General features: G+C 46.7%; 1 protein-coding gene across 1 annotated transcript in view; it reads left to right on the forward strand.

Moving 5' to 3' along the window:
* Positions 1-6,743: 6,743 nt before the first annotated feature.
* tjap1 (tight junction associated protein 1 (peripheral)) overlaps positions 6,744-12,211 on the forward strand; it is a 34,300-nt gene continuing 28,832 nt past the window's right edge. Inside the window, exon 1 of the mRNA XM_041946932.1 lies at positions 6,744-7,070. The gene's annotated coding sequence lies outside the window, so the exon portion shown is untranslated. The remainder of the gene's footprint in view (positions 7,071-12,211) is intronic.

Here is a 12,211-nt window from a genome sequence, read left to right on the forward strand (position 1 = left end):
TCAGAGAGCAGACAATTGATCAGAACGCTGTTTATTCATGTTGTGGCTGTGAACTTTGCAGCCTCTAGGGGGCGCTAGCAGCAGTTTACAGTCAATCATTCATTGTTTCTTTAGTTTTAATGTTATGATGCTGTTTAACTCGGTTATTGGAGAAGCTCTGCTTATGAAATGTCTTCTGTCTGTAACACTCCTGTCTGATTGTCACTGAAGTATTTTTGCCTGCAGGAAGTTTCTGGGTCCTCGAGGAGACTCTTTCTCGCTCCGTCTGCCTTCTGTTTGTTGACGACTTCACTCATCCTTTCCCAGAATGCTCTGCTGTTTGTTCAGGACTCCTTCCTCTATCTGATAATCCACACAGATCTGTTTTGTCTGAACCCCGTCTGCGTATGTTAGCTCCCAGCATGCCGAGTGTGTCGGCATCAGACGCGATCTCCCTCCCGTCTTCTCGTCTATCTGCTGCGAGCGAATCAGATCTGACTTCAGATCAGTAGACGCTTGTCGTCCCTGCAGGCTGAGACTCGTCTCCGCCTGAACGAGGTGCAGCTTTTTAAATGTTTTCAGGTGAGAGTGAAGAAGCAGTTCAGAGACAGTCTGTCCTGACAAGCTGCACGCTGGGAGACAAGAACACCTCTGTGCACACAAAGACTTTCTGTGTCTGTGAGTAGAGGTTCTATAAACAAGATGAGGAACATCCAACATTCAGACAGCTTCCCCCCAGAACACTTTAAAATTCTGAACCAAAGCTTTGGACCGACGGAGAGAACACATCACAGTTCTCAACAAGATATTCTGTTTTGATGATGGTTGAGATTGTCTAAAGTCACAAAATAACCACAATAAGGACCGCTAGAACCTCCTACAGGACAAATAAAATCTCCTGAGCTCCAATAGAACCATCTAGAGGGCCACTAGAAACTTGTCAGTGACCACAAGAACATCCATGTTGATGATCAGTATCTACTAAGAGACACTGGAGAGCACTGGAACCCCCTAAAGGACAGCACAAATCACCTGAAAGAGCAACAGAACGACCTTCATGAGGCTTAGAACCTCCTCAACTACAAGAACCATATTAAGGACCTAGGGAACCACCTTAGTAACTACAACAACCAATTAAAGAACCATCAACAGGATTCCTATAATCTCTTTAGAACTTAAGAATAACTAGTAGAACCACTTGAATGACCGTGGAAACAAGTACTGGAACATCTTACTGGACCCCTAGAACCACCTAGATAACCCCTAGAACATCTTGAAGGACCTCTAGAATCTCATTTATGACTGCAATTACCTTAGAAAGGACCATGACCACCAAGAACCTCTTAAAGGGTGTCTAGAATCATGTTGTTGTCTCCTATAGGACCAGTAGAACCTGTTAAAGTACTATTACCATCTAGCTATCTGATGAACTCTTGACCATCTCAGTCACTACGGACCTCCTAATGGACCAGAGAAACCTCCTGAATGATCACTAACCCCCCCCCCAAAGGTACACATGAACCTCCTCAATGACCAAAAGACTCGTCGACACTTAGAACCTCCACCATCATGTCAACGGCTTTCCTTCCATACAGCCGCCTGCCTCTGAATGTATTGACGACATATCGATGTGAATATATTGATGATATATTGATTTGAATATATTGATGTATTTATGTAAATATATTGATGATATATTGATTTGAATATATTGATGTGTTTATGTAAATATATTGATGATATTTAGATTTTAATATTCTGATGATTTATCGATCGTGATATATTGGTGATATATTGATGACATGTATCACTAATATATTCTCAGAGGAAATGGAGATATCTTCTGCGCTCTTCGCCTCGCTCTGAATGCAGCTGTATCATAGTTCAGATACTGTCACCTTCATTGGGGGGGCTAGATGTCTTTGATCCACAGCCAATCATACCCCCTCCACCCAACCTGTTTCCTCCAAAGCTGCAAAATGTGAGTGTGGAGCAACATGGTTCATTAAAACTGTGCACTGAAAATTAATTAATTAAGCATCTCACAACAATAACGGTCTACAACGACCAATCGATCGTCAATAATCTGCCAGATTCTGGATTCTTTTGTTTTGCAGCTGCTGGTTTCAGGAGCACCACCACCCTCTGGTTGGTGGGTCTTCAGCTGTAACTGGATCTTTCTGTGACGGCGTTTGGAAGCTAAATCTGACTGGCGGCTGGCGTTCGACCGCCACTCAGACGGGCTGGTGGCGGGCCGGGGCGGGGGGGTGTTGAGGGGTTGATGACGGTCTAACCTGCTGAATGAACCGTAGCAAGAGCAGCTGGGAGATTCCTGTCTGCTCTAAACTGTGAGTGTGTGTGTCAAACCACCTGCCTCACAATGCCTCTCTGTTTATACAGGGAGAAGAATGGAGGGGGAGGCAGCCTTGACCCCTCCCTCACCACAGCAGCTGAGGACCCCCTCCACCTCCACCCCATCCTGTTTTAACATTCAGATGGAGTTTTCATGGAAGATGCAGGAGTCACATATCTCCTCTATTACTTCCTCTGTTCTTTGCTGTCCTTCCCTATTTCATCCTTTCCTTCCCTACCTCCTTATTCCCCTTAATGCTTCCTTTCCCTCCTGCCTGTTTCCCTCCCTGACATCATGTTTCTTTCTTCATGCCTTTAACAGACACTCTCTGTGTGTCTGCCTTTTAATGTCACATTTTCTTTAGAGCAGCTGGAATTTGAATTAAGCTACATTTTATTTTGAAAGGATGAATCTTTCCCTTCCTGTCTTCAGATGCTGCTGTGAACTCTCACATCAGAGCTCTAGTAGGGTTTTGACTGGTACCTGATACCTGCGACCTTTAACATTTGATCATCGCTGATTGCATCTGATCGCAGTCATTACAATAATTATCATCCTCCCTCATCCATTGATCGAGGGAGGGGAGGAGAAAGATAAGGAAACAAGAGGTGAGGAGAACAAGAAGAACAGATGAAGAGTACGCCGGCAAGTGAATTCATCACCATTCAGGTGCACTTCAGTACGTCGAACAGGTAACAGAAAGACAGACAAAATGGATGATGGATGATTAATAGGTGGATGGATGATAGATGGATGGATGATGGAGGATTAATAGGTGGATGGATGATGGATGGATGATGGATGGATGATGGATGGATGATGGATAATTAATAGGTGGATGGATGATGGATGGATGATGGATGATTAATAGGTGGATGGATGATGGATGATTAATAGGTGGATGGATGGATGGATGATGGATGGATGATGGATGATTAATAGGTGGATGGATGATAGATGGATGGATGATGGATGGATGATGGATGGATGATGGATGATTAATAGGTGGATGGATGATGGATGGATGGATGATGGATAGATGATGGATGGATGATGGATGGATGATGGATGGATGAGGGATGGATGGATGATTAATAGGTGGATGGATGATGGGTGGATGAAAGATGGATGATGATTAATAGGTGGATGGATGATAGATGGATGGATGGATGATGGATGGATGGATGGATGGATGGATGATGGATGGATGATGGATGGATGATGGATGGATGGATGATGGATGATTAATAGGTGGATGGATGATGGATGATGGATGATGGATGATGGATGATGGATGGATGATGGATGGATGGATGGATGATGGATGGATGGATGATGGATGGATGATGGATGGATGATGGATGATGGATGGATGATGGATGGATGATGGATGATTAATAGGTGGATGGATGATAGATGGACGGATGGATGATAGATGGATGGATGGATGATGGATGGATGGATGGATGATGGATGGATGATGGATGGATGGATGGATGATGGATGGATGATGGATGATGGATGGATGATGGATGGATGATTAATAGGTGGATGGATGATGGATGATGGATGGATGATGGATGGATGGATGATGGATGGATGATGGATGGATGATGGATGGATGATTAATAGGTGGATGGATGATGGATGATGGATGGATGATGGATGGATGATGGATGGATGGATATGTTATTAGATTAGGTTTGTCAAGTGCTCAGTGAACAAACTCTGCTTCCCAAAGCGTTCTGGGAACATTGTTTCTGAGTGTTCTAGCGTTCTAACCATGCAGGAGGGGAGCTGCTGCCGCTGTCGAGCCAGGCGGCAGAGAGATCTGGCAGACTCCTGAAAACTTTCTGTGAAATGTTTAAAATAGGAACTGATTCACAGATCAGATTAAATGATTGATCAATATTGATCAGCTCGTTTCTCTTCATCTTTCTCTTTTACAGGTTTTTGATTCTGGATTTGAAACACGTCAGAGAGACACCAGCAGCTGCTGAGACTCAAACCAGTGACATGTTCTCCATACCTCCCATCACTCCCATCACTCCCATTACTCCCATTACTCCCATTACTGCCATAGCTCTCATGTCAGAGGACAGAGGGGGGATCTGCATTGTTGTGGAGCAGCTGGACATTGTCTTCGTCTTTCTGCTCTGCAGGGAGACGATAATCTGCTCAACAGCTGCTGTGTGTGTGTGTGTCTGTGTGTGTGTCTGTGTGTGTGTGTGTGTGTGTGTGTGTGTGTGTGTGTGTGTGAGACCAGCTCTGAACTCGTTGTGTTTTTTGATGATTGTTTTATTGGACATCAGCAGTGAAGATCTGTGTCATGTGACCTGCAGTGACTTCCTGTATCTGTCTGTGATTACCTGAGAGGAGACAGGTGAGTCTGAGCAAACCTCTGCAGCTGCACCTGTAATCAAGACTCCTAAAGACTAAACTCAGTCCTGCTCCTCAACCCTGCTCCTCTGTCCTCCTCACCTGTCTTAGACCTCTGCTCAGTTTGTCCCTGAATCCTCTGTGGTGTCCCTGTTGCTCCTGTCCTCTCCCGCCTGTGTTAACAGAGATGGAACGCAGGTCTCACCCCCCCGGCATCACTGTCAGTTCTTCCCGCAGCAGCTAAAGATTTGAAAGCAGTTTTGGTTTGAAGCTGCTTTCACACGGACAAGGAGAATCAGAATCAGGATCTTCTTCTGTCCAGTATGTGTATACATGAGAAGGAGGAAAGAAGACAAACAAAAGACAGAATAATCGCTCTTCATGTCTAAAAAGTATCTCCGTGCAGTAGATCCACTCTGCTGTGATTCTACTGTGTTTGGGGAAATACTTTTTTTTTTTTTTTTTTTTAAACTTGAAGGACAGGTATTTTATTTTGACAAACATCCTGCCATTTCCTGTGTTACCTGTGGGCTTTCTTGAATTTAATTTGTGTGTAGTAAGTCTGTTTTGCTTATATATGTGATTAACTGTACAGAATTTTACCTACTGCAGGTATTATTCTCAACACTGAATGGTGAGCTTGTAAAACACATCAGTCTGAAAATGCACTAAATGAAACCAGGCGATGTGGAGCTGCGTTCAGCTGCTGTGACCACCTGTAACTGAGCACCAGGTACTGCACGCAGGTGAAAACCTGATGTATTTTCATCTTGTGCCACCATCTTTTTATTATGTTATTCTACTGTAAATATAAGGATTCCTTCTGGCATTTTACAGTACAGGAAATGAGGAGAGGATTTTCAGATTTTTTCAGTTTTATTTTTTTGTCTGTCTTCAGCTCCTTTATTTGCCCTCACTCAGTCAGGTCTGTTGACATAGAAAACTTCACTGTATCTGTCAGTGTTTTTGTGTAAATATAGACAAGTTCACACTGAAACAGTCTGTAGATGCAACAAACCTCCAACAGACAGAACTGAGGGATTCTACACATTAAACCACCTGCAGACAGAACGGAGGGATTCAGAGACATTAAACCAACTGCAGGCAGAACTGAGGGGTTCAACCACATAAAACCACCTGCAGACAGAACTGAGGGGTTCAGAGACATAAACCACCTGCAGACAGAACTGAGGGGTTCAGAGACATAAACCACCTGCAGACAGAACGGAGGGGCTCTGACACATTAAACCACCTGCAGACAGAACTGAGGGGTCATTTGTTTGTTTGGTGCTCATGGGGTTTGTCCTGTGGGAAAATTAAAATCTGACTTTAGTGGGATGAATTGATCAGAGAGGTTTTGTATCTTAGAGTAGAAAAAAAAGAACTACTTCGAGCACCACAGAAGAAGCTGCTGCTGTGGACAGGAAGTTCTGTTCAGACTCACATAAACAGACTTCAGAGTGAACCAGCCAATCACATTCAGGACCTGCTGAGATCACATGACAGGCACACACACACACACACACACACACACACACACAGGGTCTGCTCTCTAGTTTGGAACCTACTGCCATCTGCTGACTGTTGCCCCCCCCCAGGCTGCCTCTCTCTCTCAGTCTGTTGGGCAGTGTATCATAATAATAGTGGTAATAATTGGATTATAGTTGTTCGGTTAAATGCAAACAGCTGGTGGAGTTCATTTGATATAAGACGTATTATTTACATTAGATGTTCGTTCAATAAGCTCAGGAGGAGCTGCACACGATAACTTCACCTGCAAAGTAACTAGTTACTAAAGTTAAATGTAGTGAAGTAGAAGGAGAAAGAAAATTCAAATTGTTAAACTTTATCAATAAACCGTGAACAGTGTTAACTCCGCTGGTGTTCGGGTCATTGTTCACCACCCTGAACTCCACCTGTGTCCATCCACTGAATAAGGTGCGTGACGTCAGCACGCAGGACGTGTGACGGAAGAGGTGGGGGTGTTAAGGGGGGATCGGGATTCCTGAGGATTACCCGTCATGCCCCGCGGGTAAAGATGGCGACAGCTGAGCAGGGCAGCAGAACAACTTTATTCGAGCGGCTCTGAGTGGATTTTCTTCCGTCGGTCGGAGCGTCTCAGTCGGCTGCTTCTCCTCCGGCTGCCCGCCGCCTTCAGGCTCGGATCTCGTTCACAGCCGGACCTCGGCGCTCCTCCCCGGCCTCGGATCGGTTCGGAGCCCCTTCCCTCGCTCCTCCCTCCCTCCTCGCCCCACCGGAGGAGCAGACCGGAGCTCGGCTAAAGTTTCCTCTCCTCTCCGCTCTCTGGAATTTGTTCGTAGAGGTAACCCGGGCCGAGGCGCGCTACCCGACCGCACAGGTAAGCCGTAGCTCCGGAGGAGTGTGTGGATGTGACCGGCTCAGATCTGTCGGTTTATTCGGTGTCGGTCGGTGTGTTGTGCGGTGAACTGGGCCACAATCAGACCCGCAGCAGGTCTGAGCGGTTTTATGTCGGTTTAACGGACAGTTGGGGGGTGGTGTTTGGGGCCGGTTCGGTCCGGTGTCGGGCGGACGGAGTCCCGCCGTGTGGTTGCCGTTTGTGTCTCCCATCAGCCTGTCAGACATTACTGAGGGCTGCAGAGCCTGACAACATGAACCTGGCACCTGTGGAGAGAACATCACTCCGTCATCGTGTGCGCGCGCGTGTGTGTGCGCGCGCACTAACACACCTTGTTCACTTCATCACATCTACCTACACTTTACTGCCTATGACAAGGCTCCCAGGGCCCTCAGAGGCCCCCGAAGCCTCAGGTTTGGTCCCTGAATCTCTGTGAATCCAAGGGTAGTCTTGGATTCAGACTCTCAGTTGCCCACAGAGCCTCAGATTCGGGGCCCTCTGACCCTCTGTGGCCCCCAAAGCCTTGGATTGAGGGACCTGGGAGGATTTGAAGCTGCTGTATTACTGATGGTAGACTTTGTTCACCTGTTTTAATGTGTTCCTTCGAGTGTATTAATATGAAAATATGAAAGAATCCCTGAAAACCTCGTTAATCAGAAGCTCGACTGCAGCTCGTCCGCTTCAGGAGCAGCTTTCCTGATCTCGCTGAAGACTTTGTTTGCTCGTTCGGGGGGTTTTGTAATGATTTTCCTTCTGAGAAGAAATGATTCAGGTTCAGGTGTTTTCACTCGCAGATGAAGGCTGGATTTAAAGTGTTACAGATGTTTCTTCGTTGTGTCATAACGAGTGGAGTCATCAAAATCCACTCATGAACAAAAAAAAAATCCACTCACCTGTTTGTTGTTTTAGTGACAAAAACCGAACTTTTGTTTGTTCGAGGAAAATGAAGCTTTACACACACGCACACACGCACTCACACAGACACACACACACACACATGCATTCACACACATTCACAAACACACACACACACATACACACACACGCATTCACAGAAACACACACACACACACACACACACACACACTCCTAACGTGTGTGCAGGTGTCTTTGTGTCTGCATGTGTGTCAGAGCTCACCTGTCCTACAGGTAACTACCTCAGGTGTTTTTCTGTGTCTCTGAAACTCTGTTATCAGGTCACAGTTCAGGTCTGGTGACCTTTGACCTCACACAGGCTGAACTCATTCGAGCTGATAAACTGCAGAGAAACTGATCATTGATTAACGATTGACTGAGTTTATGGGTGAGGAGCCTCCCTCTGTGCTCTGTCCTCTGTCCTCTGATGTCTTCTGAATGTGTGACTTTTGGCCTGTTGGTCACACAAACATCTGGAGACGTCCCTCTTTGACACACACACGAGCTCGGTGAGGACATGACGGACACGTGTCATGTGTGGTCACTGCATGTCGTTCTGGACGGTATGATGAAGACGTTCACGTTGAAGAAGAACAGACAGTAACTCTGCTGTCTGTGTTCAGACTGAATGACGTCCTCGTTAACACAGACGTCCTTCATCTGTGATCAGTGCCGCCGTGTCGGAGCCCGACGCAGAAACCAGCCCCACCTGAACTACGTGTGTCAGCAGGACACCTGACAGGTGCTTCTTGTTGTCCTCAGATCTCAAACCAACGACCTGCTGGTCCGTCTGAGTCCTCATTAGTGTCTCTGCAGGTGTTTAAATCGTCTCATTCCAAACTGTGTGAGTCAGAGGAGGCTGAGGAACACTCACATCATTTACTACAGAAGAAATACTACGATCACAAAGTAGAAATACTCTGCGCTAGTACTACTTTGTAAGTAAAAGTCCTGCTTTCAGAACTTTAAGTAAAAGTACAAAAGTGTAGTAAATGCAAGAAAATATACTTACGGGACCAAAAAGTGGAAGTAGTCATGACACAGAATCATTGACCTGTTGTTGTTGTCAGATCAGAAATATTGATCCAGTGAGCAAAAGTCAGAACTTCATGTTTGAGCTCATCAGCTTCATCGATTTTAATTCTGAATCTGAAGCAGCAACACGTTTCAAACACGTTGAGACAGGAGCAGCTAAAGACTGGGAAAGATGTGGAACGCTCCAGAAACACCTGTTTGGATCATTCCACAGGTAAACAGGCTGATTGGTAACAGGTGAGAGTGGTTCACAGCGAGGATGGAGCGACGTGATTGGATGAAGAGATGAACACTTCAGGAAGCTGCTGTCAGGGAACACAGTTTGACTGGACAGGATTGGTTCTGGTTTTGTTGTTCTGGTCAGAGTCAGGTCCGTCATGTAAACATGAAGCTGGATTCGTGTTGGAGCAGAAGAGTTAAAGGAACTAAAACATCCTCAGATTCTTTGTCTGACAGATCGAAGCTCGTCTCACTGATTGAAAAGTGTTTCACATTAATATGATATTGATTTCATTCAGCACTGTGGAGCTTTACTGCGCTGTTGCTAGGAAACAGTCTGAGTCTGTGTTTTCTTTATGATGTCACCAAACACTGACAGGAAGTGAGGTGATGGTTCTTCATCAGCTGATGTGGTCTCTGCTGGTCTGGACTCTGCTGGTCTGGACTCTGCTGGTCTGGACCCTGCCGGTCTGGACTCTGCTGGTCTGGTCTTATGATAACCCTGAGCTCCACTGAGCTGTGTGTCCTGTGTCACCTGCTCAGGTGTGTTTCCATCTCAGGTTTCTGTTTCAGCGTGTTTGATTTCGTGTCCAGGTGACTGCCATGTCCAACTCAGTTTACTGTGAAAGTAACCTCAGACTAAAGACACAGACTCTACACAGAGACACTGCCAAGTCCTCTGCCTCAAGACAGACAGTTACTGCTGGAGACAGACAGTTACTGCTGCAGACAGACAGACAGGCAGAGCTCACTGGAGACAGTTACTGCTGGGGACAGACAGTTACTGCTGGGGACAGACAGTTACTGCTGCAGACAGACAGACAGGCAGAGCTCACTGGAGACAGACAGTTACTGCTGGAGACAGACAGGCAGAGCTCACTGAAGACAGACAGTTACTGCTGGGGACAGACAGACAGACAGTTACTGCTGGAGACAGACAGACAGACAGTTACTGCTGGAGACAGGCAGACAAACAGACAGGCAGAGCTCACTGAAGACAGACAGTTACTGCTGGAGACAGACAGGCAGAGCTCACTGAAGACAGACAGTTACTGCTGGGGACAGACAGGCAGACAGTTACTGCTGGAGACAGACAGACAGACAGACAGTTACTGCTGGAGACAGGCAGACAAACAGACAGGCAGAGCTCACTGAAGACAGACAGTTACTGCTGGAGACAGACAGGCAGAGCTCACTGAAGACAGACAGTTACTGCTGGAGACAGACAGGCAGAGCTCACTGGAGACAGTTACTGCTGGGGACAGACAGACAGAGCTCACTGGAGACAGACAGTTACTGCTGGAGACAGACAGACAGGCAGAGCTCACTGGAGACTGACAGTTACTGCTGGAGACAGACAGACAGACAGCTCACTAAAGACAGACAGTTACTGCTGGGGACAGACAGACAGACAGTTACTGCTGGAGACAGACAGACAGCGCTCACTGAAGACAGACAGTTACTGCTGGAGACAGACAGGCAGAGCTCACTGGAGACAGTTACTGCTGGGGACAGACAGTTACTGCTGGGGACAGACAGACAGAGCTCACTGGAGACAGACAGTTACTGCTGGAGACAGACAGACAGGCAGAGCTCACTGAAGACAGACAGACAGGCAGAGCTCACTGAAGACAGACAGTTACTGCTGGGGACAGACAGTTCCTGCTGGGGACAGACTGGCAGTACTCACTGAGGACAGTGGTTGCCACATAAAGGACACTAGTTGCTGTGAGGAAGTCGCCCGTCGTCACGGTGAAGGCGGCAGCTGCGAGGAGGAGGACGTCGTGTCTCTGATGAAGTCGATGGTCACTGTCATGAAGCCGGTCGGTCGTTCTGATACCAACAACAAAACTTTATTAGCACGACGGGCCAGAAACGCCTTCGGCTGTTCACACATGAAAACAACATGAGACACCTGAAGACAGGTGATTCCTGTCGTTCTTCTCTGCAGCTTCTCTGTCACCAGATATATTTTATTCAAGTCCAGTCGCCTCATTTGTGCTTCAGTGGAGCAGAAACCTCCCTCTGTGTGCACCGTTGAGTCAGCAGAGTCCGGCTGGACCTGCAGAGTCCTCATCAGGTTCAGACCAGGTACGCTACGATCAGGTAGCTCGTTTGGTCAAGTGTCTGATTAAAGCTTGGAAGAGCATGACATGAAGGAAAGTTAAAGGAAGTTATTTGGAAATACAGTCGCAAGATAAGAAGGGAAAAGAAAAGAGGAGGCGCAGGACAAAAGAGGAAAGGACCAGGAAGTGGCAGGAAGTAGCAGGAGGCAGCGAGGGAAAGAAGTAGCATGGAGGGAATCAAGGGATGTAGGAGGAAGAGAAGGAAACGGGAAAATGGAGCACATAAAAGCAATGAGGTGAAAGTGAAGGAAGCATGAGGTGAAGATGGATGCAAATGTTAAAGAAGGAAAGAAAGAGAGTGAAGGTAATGAAGGAGACAAAGTAGCAGGAGGACATAAGATGAAAGGAAAGAGGTGGAGATTTAAGGAGGAGGAAGTGAGGAAGGGATGAAGGGAATGAAGAGGGAGGAAGGAGAAAATGGGGGGGAGTAACAAAAGGAGGTAGAGAGGGAACACAGGACAGTGGACGGTAAAGGACAGAGGTCGTCCAGTGTTTGACGTCAGGGTCAGTCCACGTTCTGACGGTTTGTCGACGTTATTTCAGAAAACAGACCAAATGTTGTTCGTGTTTTATTCATGAGCTGGACAGACGTGATCTGAGTGTGTCCTTAGCTCGTCCTCTCCGTCCTTGTCTGTTGTCTCGCTGTAACAGACTTTACTACTTTCTCAGGTACTTTTTCACGACATGTTGACGGTGGACTTCTGAACTGATGCAGGTCTGCGTCTCTGGATCTAAACACAGGTGTGCTTCTCGTGTCACCTGTTTCCGCCTGACGTGATGTCCTCAAACGTCTCTTTCTGTCCACACCACCGTCTCAGCTTGTGGCCT

The sequence above is a fragment of the Chelmon rostratus genome, chromosome 11, assembly GCF_017976325.1.
Source record: "Chelmon rostratus isolate fCheRos1 chromosome 11, fCheRos1.pri, whole genome shotgun sequence".
NCBI lineage: Eukaryota > Metazoa > Chordata > Actinopteri > Chaetodontiformes > Chaetodontidae > Chelmon > Chelmon rostratus.